Raw genomic sequence first — 11,486 nt, forward strand, 5'->3', positions numbered from 1 at the left:
CACTGCCCGGCTTCTAAGAAGGTATTTTAGGTTGAGTCTTGTACCAGAGGCTGCCACTCACTGCCTCAAATACGCTGTACCATGAGACGAGTCTGCTCACATCAGGACACGAACAGGTAGTGGGGGCTGCATGTGACAGTCTTTCTCTATGTTCCCCTGTCACTAATTATATTGATAGAGAACACCTTATTTCCTCCTATGGATCTAGCCCATTCATTGTGCCTCTATTTGCCCAAGGTTGGGGGAAGGTGGTAGGAACGTTTCCTTAGTTCTTTTGTCCTGTCCTTGTTCTCCCTGTCTTGGGCCACCTGGTCATATCCCACACTGCTATCACCAGTTTAGGGTGCTGTCATTCAAAAGTCTGATAGCATACACCGTAAGAGTCCAGTTCAATTTACAATTTCCTGGAAAAAAAACACCAACTTCCTGGCTCCACAGGCTGGTTTTAAAACCCAGAATACACACATATCTCTGTCCTAATACAGTTGAGACCTAGCACTAGACAGCATGGAACCCCAGCAAGGAGCCAATGGGGTACCGGAAGTATCTGTGCCAGTGTCCCCAGCCTCTTGAATCCCCATCGGCTAAAGTGCTTCATGACATCCCTCCAACCAATAGGCATCCAGCACATCACATCCTGTTTCCTTCACTTCTCCGTCTACCCTGCTCTCATCCTGCGCTCTCACGCTTTCAGGAATTGGAGTTCAGATTCACAGTTCTCACGCTTACCGTGTGTGAGTTGGGGTCTGTTGTGAAAGCATGCACCTGTGTGTGTGCTTTCTGCACCTGGCTGTGAATCACACCTGAGCACAGGCACCATATATACAGAGCTCCCATTGGTCCTCTGGTCCAGAACCAGATCTAACGAGACTGGTCAAGGAAGGGAATAGCAGAACGAGGATCCTGAGGCATGACTCTTCTTGTCCTCTGAGAGCTTCTTCGCGTTGACTTGTGCTGGCTCCTCTCGCGTGGAGCCCTTTAAAAGAACTCCTCTATGTCATTCCTGGGCAGGCAGCATCCACAGAGCCAGGAAATTATTGCATGTGGACTCAGTTACTGGGACAGAAGCATCATCTTTTCAAGCTCAACAGATGCACGTCTTTGGCCCTTTAGCTTGATTTCTGTCATTTGAGCCCAGGGATCCACTCATTTCCTGAAATCTAAATTTTCAAACATCAGACTCGAGTAATGTTCAGGGTTTCCTTTCTCAGACTTCCCATGAAGTGGTTCATTTCTGCCTTTTCTTTCGGGTTTCCAGAGTTAGGAAGGGAAGGAAAGGAGGGCTGTGCCTTGGACCCAGAAGCAGAGCGAGGACAAGAACGACCTGTTGCGCAGCAGCCCCCCTAGAGTTGGGTCGGGTTAGTGCTGCAGTCCGCGCTCCTGGGTCTGCAGTCCGTGCCCTGAAGCCAAATGCCAGGTGGGAATGTACAGAGTGATGGGGCTACACTGAAAGGCAGGGATAATGCCCACCCCCAGGGATGGGACTACGTCTTGGATTCCAACTCCAGGAGAAGCAGTAACTGGGAGAAATGGCAAACCTTGTCTTTGGAGAATTCCATCGCAAACTAGAAGGGAGCCCTCTGTGGGGTGATATTACAAAGGTTGGTTTCTTGTCTTTCTTTTCCTTGGTTGTTTTGTTTTGTTTCTTTCAAGATTCCTTACTGGTTTGCTGCCAGCAATTGAACTGTGTTCTTTCTAGAGCTAGAGCTATTTGTGTCTTCTTCGAATAAACTTTTTCTGTTAAAACTACCTTCTGCTTCCTCCCTTGCTTGCGCTGCACCCATCAAAGCCCCAATTCAGGAGCAGGCCCAGTTCATGGTTTGGTTTTACTCTCCACACAAATGACACTGAACCAACCCGCTCGACCTGCTCACAACATGTCAACTACGGAGACAAGTTTTGTGAAGTAGAATGTATTCAAGAAGCAGGAAAGGAGGGCAAATGTCCTCAGATGTCAAGGGGCCACTCATTGGACATCTGGCACAAGTAGGGAGTCAACAGAAGCAGCCCTTCAGTGCTGGAAAGGCCATTATCACTATGAGCACACAGCTAAGGAATTCGCCATTAGCAGAGCGGGTAGAGACTAAACGCTCGGCTCAGCGGCATGGCCTCCAAAATCAGGGTTTCTTGTTCATTTTTTGCTTCTGATCAATCCCAGGGCTTTGCATAGGCTAGGCAAGGACTCTACCACTAGGCTTGAGTTCCAGACCTAAAACAGTGATTGTTATATTCTACTAAAGCCATAAGCTAGACAGGTTACTCATGTCTTCCCTCGGTTTCATGAGGGGTTCGCATGCATTGCAGTCGGTGCTCACAAACCCTGAGAACACCCACCAAACAGGTGACCCACAATGTCTTCCAGAAGCATGCCCAGATGGATCTACCTTAGGCCCTAAGGGTATCTGGGTGGGTGGTTCATGTTCTGAGACTTGATCTGAAGGACGCAAGTCCAGCCAGTCACAGAGATGGCAAGAGCCGTAGATGTGTACAGCACTGGGAATTGGGCAGCACTCTCCCTGCTTTGTTCTCTGGCTCAATAAGGCCACACAGCAAGGGGGACTACAGTGACTAGCCAAGAGCCAAATACCCAGACCACAGGTGACCCAAGTCACTTTTGCTTCTCAGAGAATGTGGTCCCACCATGCAACTGTGTAGGAACAGCTGAGTCAAGTCCCACCTGAAATGAACATCAAAGCCAGACATGGTGGCACAGGCCTGGAGTCCCATCATTTGAGAGGTTGACATAGGAAGGTCCCAGGTTCAAGGCCAGGTTGCATAGAGAGACCTTGTCTCCAAACAGGAAAAAAAAGTAAAGGAATTTTTATTACCTGGCTTATCTTTCCTTTTTTTTCTTTTGAGTTATGATCTCACTATGTAGCCATGGCTGGCTTGAAGCATACTGGGTACATGAAGCTGGCCTCAAATTCACAGAGATCCAACTACCTGGCTTTGCCCTCAAGTTTTGGGATCAATTTGTTCTTTGTCTTTGAAGGCTGGGCCCTTGCAGCTCCACATCTCTCTCTTTTCCAGAGCCCAGTGCAAGCTTATGTCGCCTGGTGCCACCAATTTGCTCTTCCTAAAAGATACAACAGAACTACAAACCACTTACAAAGCCAACTTGGCAAGGGAAGGGGTAGGGCTACCCTCGGCTTGAGGCTTAGAAGTGCCAGCAAGATAGCTCTATGGGTAAAGGCCTGCCACCAAGCCTCATGGATGTGAATTTGATCCATGGGACCCACATAGTGAAGGGAAAGAACTTCCCCTTGCAAGTTGTCCCCTGATAGCTGTGTGTGACCTGTAGCTTGTACACCCCAAGCATATGGACTGAGGCCTATGTGGCTTGGGTCCTGGAGTCCTGACAAAGGTGTCAAGGGCCTGAGGAAAGGACTGATACATTAAAACAAGTACCCCGAGGCTAGAGCCGCACGGGACTCTGCTACTACCTCAACTGGACTTTAAAAGTGTTTATTACGCACAACACAGGGGATGGGTTGCCTAGTCTTGGTAGGAAGTCTCTGCAGACAAACAGTCTAAGGCTTTAAACATCCCTAAGAAGGAAGCTGGAGTTGCTAGTCTTTGCACACACTGATCTATCATCCATAAACACTCATACTCGGAGTCCAAAGGAAGCTTTGCCATCGCAGTGAACCAAACAGGAAAGGCTTTGCCACTGTCATGGGGCTGAGGCCTTGGAGTCCTTGGCATGGCTGTCTGTGCCCATGTTGACATTACACAGAGTTGACAAGAGTATGTGCTAAACCCTGGGATTAATCCTAAGGAAAAAACAAACAAACAAGAAACCCTGGTTTTGCCGGGTAGTAGTGGCGCATGCACTTTAATTTCAGCACTTGGGAGGCAGAGGCAGGCGGATCTCTGTGAGTTCGAGGCCAGCCTGGTCTACAAGAGCTAGTTCCAGGACAGCCAGGGCGGTTAAACCCTGTCTCAAAATAACAAAATAAAAGGAAAAAAAGAAAAGAAACCCTGATATTGGAGGACTTATTCTTTCAGGACTTTCTCTGCTCTTCACAAATGCACAACACACACTAGATAAAATCTAATTTAAAATAAAAGCTTTATGGAATTGAGGCGATATAGGTGAGGAGATGGCTGGCCTCACGACACGCACTTCCTTGGTGGGACCTTGCAGTTCAGTTCAGCATCTGGCTTTCGCTGTGGTGGTCTCAGAGCCTCCTGTGGCCACTGCACCAGGAGTTAGTGATGCTTTTAGGGATTCGCCTTACTGAGCAATCTCACCGAAGGCAAGTCCTGGCAGAGTAATTAGGGAAGAGAAAGAATCCCCTGGGCACAGGGCATGTGTTTACTTCCAGGCTAAGTGGACTTATAAGCATTTCATTGGAGCCTCGCTTGCAGTTTCAGAGGGTGAGTGCAGGCCCATCATGGTGGGGAGCATGGCAGCAGGCAGGTAAGCAGGGCAGTGGAGCAGTAGGGCAGAGCTTACATCTCTACAGCAGGAGGGAGAGAGGGAGAGAGAGAGAGAGAGAGAGAGAGAGAGAGAGAGAGAGAGAGAGAGAGAGAGAGAGAGAGAGAGAGAGAGATTATGAGACTGTGCCTGGTGGGTTTTTGAACTATCGAAGGCTGCCCCCCAGTGACACACCTTCTCTACAAGGCCACATTTAGTCTTTCCCAATTAGTCCACCGACGAAACCAAACATTCAAATCCATTAGTCCGTGGGGGCCGTTCTCATTCGGACCACTGCAGAGGGGCATCCGGGTGACAGATTATGCATTCATCACAGCATCTTTCTCTCCGGAATACCACACACCACACAATAACCAGTTCTCCTTTTCACAGATCACATCCAGCTGACACTCCACGTCTGTGAAAGTTCATTTGATTCTGTTTACAACTTTTTAAAGTCGTCGTCGACTTCTTGGGACACACACATACCAGCAACTTACACTGGACTTGGTATTTCCCACGCCCCACTAATATCCACTAGGAAATCCTTGCCAAGGGAATGGCATGGAACCCAAGCAGATAGCTAGTCTACCCATTATAAAGAGCCACGAGGAAAATAATGCTAATATCTACCGAGCGCCCTGGATGCTCCAGGCTCCACGTGCCCCTCCATTGCCTTCTTCTACTCTTCCTTCAGCACCTGTGTGCCGACTCCACGCCCGCTCTCATGGAGCTTGCCATTGGCTGGGCCGTCTCTGGGGTCGGAACCAACAAGTCCACATTCCCGTTATTGCAGAGCCACCAACAGAGCTCCGTGCTCCTGTGGTCACCTCTCCTCTCCCAGCGTTCATTCTGCAATGTTCTAAGCAAACATCCTGCTCCCCCTTCTTTTCAGCAGTGCCCATTGGAACCTCACTTCTGGTAACTGATAGATAACTAACTCCAAGGCCCAAACAGAAAGCTTCCCTCAATACCTTCCATGACTGCCTGGCTGGCAGGCTCCTGAGGAACCCACTCCTTTTGTAGGCCTCTCCAGGGCATCCTGCCCTCCTGTGATTCTCTGCATGTGGGGATGGAACAGACCCCTGCCCATCCCCATGGCCCTTCCAGATGTTGAATGTTGACAGGATCCACATCCTGAAGATCTAGCAGTACCACCCCCACATATCCATCCTGGGGGAATACGCATGTGGTTCCCAGAGGAACTGTCTACAGCTGCATTGCGGGCAATGACCCACATTGTACAATGTCCATCCAGAGCAGGATGGAGCTAGCCACCGTGACACGTCCCTGTAACCACAGAACTTGAAAGGTAGTGGGGGGGGGAGGAATCTGAGGCCAGCCTAGACTGGAGAGTGAAACCCTCAATTTTGTCATTGTTGCTGTCGTCTATAAAGTAGATGGGTAAGGTGGATATGGCGAAGGGCTCCAGGAGCCCCAGCAACTCTGGACCCTAAGGAGGATTCCTGAAGCTGAGGAGTTCAAAGCCAGTCTGAGCTATATATTAAGGCTCTCAAAACAAAAGAAAAAATAGAATGGAAAATTATGAACTACTATACAAAAATCACAACTACAACAACACACAGCAAAATCACCACAACTACAACAACACACAGCAAAATCACCACAACTACAACAACACACAGCAAAATCACCACAACTACAACAACACACAGCAAAATCACCACAACTACAACAACACACAGCAAAATCACCACAACTACAACAACACACAGCAAAATCACCACAACTACAACAACACACAGCATATCTGAATCATGCGAATCTAAAGCTGATCAGGCTGAAGGTGTGGCTCAGTTTAGTAGAATACTTGCCTGTCATGAATGAAGCCCTGGGTTCCATCCCTAACACTGTATAAAATCAGACAAATTGGTACATGCCTGTAATCCTAGCACCCAGGAGGTGGAGGCAGAAGGATCAGAAATTCAGGTCATCCTCAGCTGTGTAAGAAATTTTAGGCCATGCCGGGCGGTGGTGGCGCACGCCTTTAATCCCAGCACTCGGGAGGCAGAGGCAGGCGGATCTCTGTGAGTTCGAGGCCAGCCTGGTCTACAAGAGCTAGGTCCAGGACAGGCTCTAAAAAAGCTGCAGAGAAACCCTGTCTCGAAAAACCAAAAAAAAAAAAAAAAAAAGAAAAGAAATTTTAGGCCACCCTAGAGTATGAGAGATCCTGTCTCAAAAAACAGCAAATTAGTGTGTATGTGCACAGAAGAAGCAGGGCACAAAGGAATACACAGGCTATGATTCCATTTGCATAAGGTCCAAAACCAAACAAAACTAAAAGCATTGTGTACATGAAGATACAACTGTAAGGCTCACGCCTTTAATCGCAGGCAGATCCCTGAGTTCCAAGCCAGCCTGGTCTACAGATAAGAGTTACAAGACAGCCAGGGCTACATAGAGAAACCCTGTCTTAAAAAAATTTGGGGGAGTTGATGTCAGGAATGATGCCACATGCCTGTAATCCCAGCATTTGGGGGACAGAGGCGGGAAGATCACAAGCTCAAGGTAGCCTGGGATACATAGAAAGGCTCTGTTTTTTAAAAGTTAAGAAAGTGGGAGCTGGAGAGATGACTCCGTGGTTAAGAGCACTGGCTGCTCTTCCAACAACCACATGGCAACCCCCAACTGTCTGTAACTCCAGTTACAGAGGATCTGACATTCTCACACAAACATACATGTAGGCAAAACACCAATTACACATAAAGCAAAAATAAAAAAAAAATTAGAAAAGTAGCTGCTTCTAAGAGAAGGGGTAAACTACAGTTTAGGAAGACACATGGGAGGACTCGGGATGTAGCTCAGTGGATGGAATGTTTGCCTAGCATGCATGAAGCCCTAAATTCGATCCCCAGACCACATAAGACAGGCATGGTGGTGAGGGACGTGCCACCTAAACCTCCCCAAACAAGTACCACAAACTGGGAGCCAAATGTTCAAATACCTGAGCCTATGGGGGTTATTCGTCCTTCATACCAGCCCAGCAAGTGTGAATTCAACATGAGACAAAGCCTAGAGGAAGGAAGGGAGGGAGGGAGGGAGGGAAGGAGGGAGGGAAGGAGGGAGGGAGGGAGGGACGGAGGGAGGGAGGGAGGGAGGGAGGGAGGGAGGGAGGGAGGGAGGGAGGGAAAAGAAATAAAGAAAACAAGAAAGCAAGAAAGCAAGAAAGCAAGAAAGAAAGAAAGCAAGAAAGCAAGAAAGAAAGAAAGAAAGAAAGAAAGAAAGAAAGAAAGAAAGAAAGAGAAGGAAAGAGCAAAAAAATAGCCAAGCATGGCACACACCTATAATCCCAGTGCTCCAGAGGTTAGTGAGTTCAGAGAGACACATGGAAGGTTTCTCAAGCAAAGTTCCATTTCCCGAGTGGTGGCCATGATGTTCATTTGTAACTAGTTTTATAGGTCTGCCAGATGGTTTAGGCATGTAGTGTTTACACCTGTATTCTGTATGATGTCATTACATTTTTTGTAGCATTAGGGATAAAATGTAGATCTCATGCTTAGTAGGCAAGCACTCTAGGCTCAAGCTACATATGCCTTGCCTACAACTAGGAATTTTTAACAACTCAGAATATGTTTCTGAGTTACCCTAATTTTTTTTTGGTCCAGTGCAGGGGGAGAAACGTGTCCCTAAAAGAGAGGTGGGGGAGGGGCAGCCAGGGGGGCTGGGCAGAAGAAAATCAGGAAATCATCTTTGCAGACCGCACGGAGTAGGGCCAGGCCATGGCGAGAATACTCTTGCACACTGGGAACAATGAGCTGAGACACTGACAGACAGGAAACAATCATATTGGGAGGCAAGCATATGGAGAGCTGTCTCCGCTCCCTAATGAGCAAATCCGCACACAATTCAAAAAACCCAATGGTCATGTTTTGCCAATTACAGTAGTGAAAATGAATCGGGAGGTGGAGGGGATGGCAATATGTCAGGCTGCGGAGGGTACTAAATTGATGCATGGTTACTGGTTGCTAACGCTAAATAAATACCAGCCTTGAAAATCGAATCTGGCAGTATGCCCTGGGGAATTTTAAATGCTCATATCTTTTTACTCAGTAATCCTATTTCTGGGATTCTATTCTAGAAAAACTATGTAAAGGAAAGAGAAGGCTATATGAATGAGTCTAGACATGATCCCCAAAGCTCACTTTTCACCCTAAACCCTGTTATGTGGGCAGTATCTACCTAGCATCAATACTGGAGGGTTTCGTATGTTTAAAGCGGAGTCACGAATTCCTTGGTCCTTCCCAGGCCAGCCATTGCCCACATCCCGATAAACAGCTACCATCCTGGCCCACACCACGCCCTCTCCACCCGGATACCTGCAGCTGTCTCCAGGTCTCCCACCCGCCATTGCTCTAGCTTCTCGCTAGTCTGTTTGTTGCTCACACTGCAGTCAGAATAGTGTTTGGGTTTGTTTTGTCTTCTTTTGTTTTGTTTCTTAGGCAAGCGTGCTACAAAAGCTGCTTGTTTTGTTTTGAAATATGAGTCTCACTGTGTAGCCTATGCCGACCCTCCTGTTAGGTCAGAACTTTGCTGTTGTTGTTGTTTTCAAGACAGGGCTTCTCTGTGATGTTTTAGAAATTTTAAAGCATTCTAAAGACAGGCGCACTGCCTCACACCTGTAATCCCAGAACTCTGGAGACTGAGGCAGGATTCAGATTGAGGCTAACCTGGTTTTTAAAAAGTATACGAAGAGACCATGCCCAGATCCCATCTAAAACTGTGAGGATTCCTCTGCTTGCCAAATAGAAAGCGTACTCGCAGCCACCCTGCTTCACCCCACAGTGGCCTTCTTACTCTTATTGTCCCTTGCAAACAACAAACTCTCTCCTTCCTCCAGCCTTTGCACCGGCCACCTCCTGCCCAGACTGTTCATTCTCCCTCTAGGCTTCCTGGGTGTCAGTCCCGGGCTTCCTGAGAAAGGTCTGTGATCTAGCCTTCTAAACCAGGGGTTCTGTGATCTGGCCTTCTAAACCAGGGGTTCTCAACCTTCCTAACGCTTTAACATCCCATGTCGTGGTGACTCCCAACCTTAAATTATCTTCATGGCTGCTTCATAACTCTAATTTTGCTACTGTTATGAATCGTAATGTAAATATCTGTGTTTTCTGATGGTCTTAGGCGACCCCTGTGAAGGGATTATTCCTCCCTCAAAGGGGTCGAGACCTACGTGTTTTGAGCTGCCGTTGAAGCAACCTCCCTGGCCAGCTTCCTTTCTCACACCTCCTGGTTGGCCCTCCAAACTCTTGATGGGATCTGGAGCGACTAGAGGTATTTACTTGCATGGAGCCCTGTTGTCCGTGTCTTCAAAGTGGAATGCAAGCTTCATGGGAGCAGGGACCACGGGTCTCTGGTTCAGTGCTGGATCCCCAACACCTAAGTGCCAATGTCCAAGTGAAATGAATGAATGTATAATAAAGGCTCTGCCAAGGTTCGCAGTAAAGAACCATTGTGATCCTGCATTCGCAAAAATCTATTAATGATGCCAGTTGAGGCGGGGGATGCCTCAAGAGATACCAGCAGAAGTATCTTATTCAGGTAACAGAATGAAAATAACAGAGGTTTCATGTTCAGGCAAATGTGTATTCTTTTTTTTTTTTTTCGAGACATGGTTTCTCTGTAGTTTTGGAGCCTGTCCTGGAACTAGCTCTTGTAGACCAGGCCGGCCTCGAACTCACAGAGATCTGTCTGCCTCCCGAGTGCTGGGATTAGAGGCGTGTGCCACCACCACCAGCCTGCAAATGTGTATTATGTTCTGACTCTGACTAGCTGTTCATCCATGGCAGATGAAGCTGAGTCTCTGAGCTTCCGTTTCGCCATATATGTAGGGGTTTTTTTTTGTGTTACTTTTTTGTTTTTTTTTTTCTGTGCTCTATACAGAACTCAACAGCTTGTCATGCTAGGCCAGCACTCTACCAATGAGGTACATCCCCAGGCCTTGACTTTTTGAGATAGGGTTCCACTATGTACCTCCGACTTCAAAGTTACTCTACAAGTAACTGGGTCTTGCTTGGAATGGAAGATCCTCCTGCTTCCGCCTCTCAAATGCTCAGATCACAGATGTGCCACCATGTCTGGCTTAAATGGTCCCCTCTTCTCTTCTGCTGCAGCAGGAACTCAATCGAAGATTTAGTGCATGCTAGGCAAGCGCACTGTCACTGAAGCTCACCCCCAGCATCTCCCCATATTTAAACACAGGGAACAACAACAGGTTTCAAGGCAGATCCACGGAACTACATACAGTAATATTCTGGGGCTGGTGTGAAGCCTTGGGACTGGGTGGCTTTCTCAGGGAGTGGCTGAAACAGGAGAAAGCCCTGGCAAGGCTAAGGCCTAGATGTCAATCACATAAAGACCAGCCTAGAAGGAAGCAGAGCTGTAACCTGCTGTGAGAAGGGCTTTAACATTTTGATCAAGACCAGGAGGAGTCGGCACAGTAACACACTGTGAGAAGTGACGTCTCGGTGCAGTACTGCACAGAGAGGCTACAAAAGGGCTTACAAACAATGCTGGCAACCATGATCAACCATGTGAAGGGCATACCTGGATGTGTGTCTCACCATGATCAACCATGTGAAGGGCATACCTGGATGTGTGTCTCACCATGATCAACCATGTGAAGGGCATACCTGGATGTGTGTCTCACCATGATCAACCATGTGAAGGGCATACCTGAATGTGTCTCGGTAGATGTTAATTAAAAGTGAATTAATGGGAGCTGGAGAAATGGCTCAGGGGTTAAGAGCACTACCTGTTCTTCCAGAGGACCCAGGCTCAATTCCCAGCACCTACATGGCAGCTCACAACTGTCTGTAACTCCAGTTCCAGAGAACCTGACACCCTCACACAGACATACATACAGGGAAAAACACCAATGCACATAAAAGTAAATATTTTTAAAAAGCGAATTAGTGAAAAGGAACATACATATGAGCAATCACTCTAAGGGAGAATGTTCTGGAATATTAATTTAAGATGTGTTACATTTATTTATGCTGTGGAATATTTGTTTAATGATGCAAAAACGTTGTTACATTGCTTCATTAAA

The sequence above is a fragment of the Arvicola amphibius genome, chromosome X, assembly GCF_903992535.2.
Source record: "Arvicola amphibius chromosome X, mArvAmp1.2, whole genome shotgun sequence".
NCBI classification, from domain to species: Eukaryota; Metazoa; Chordata; class Mammalia; order Rodentia; family Cricetidae; genus Arvicola; species Arvicola amphibius.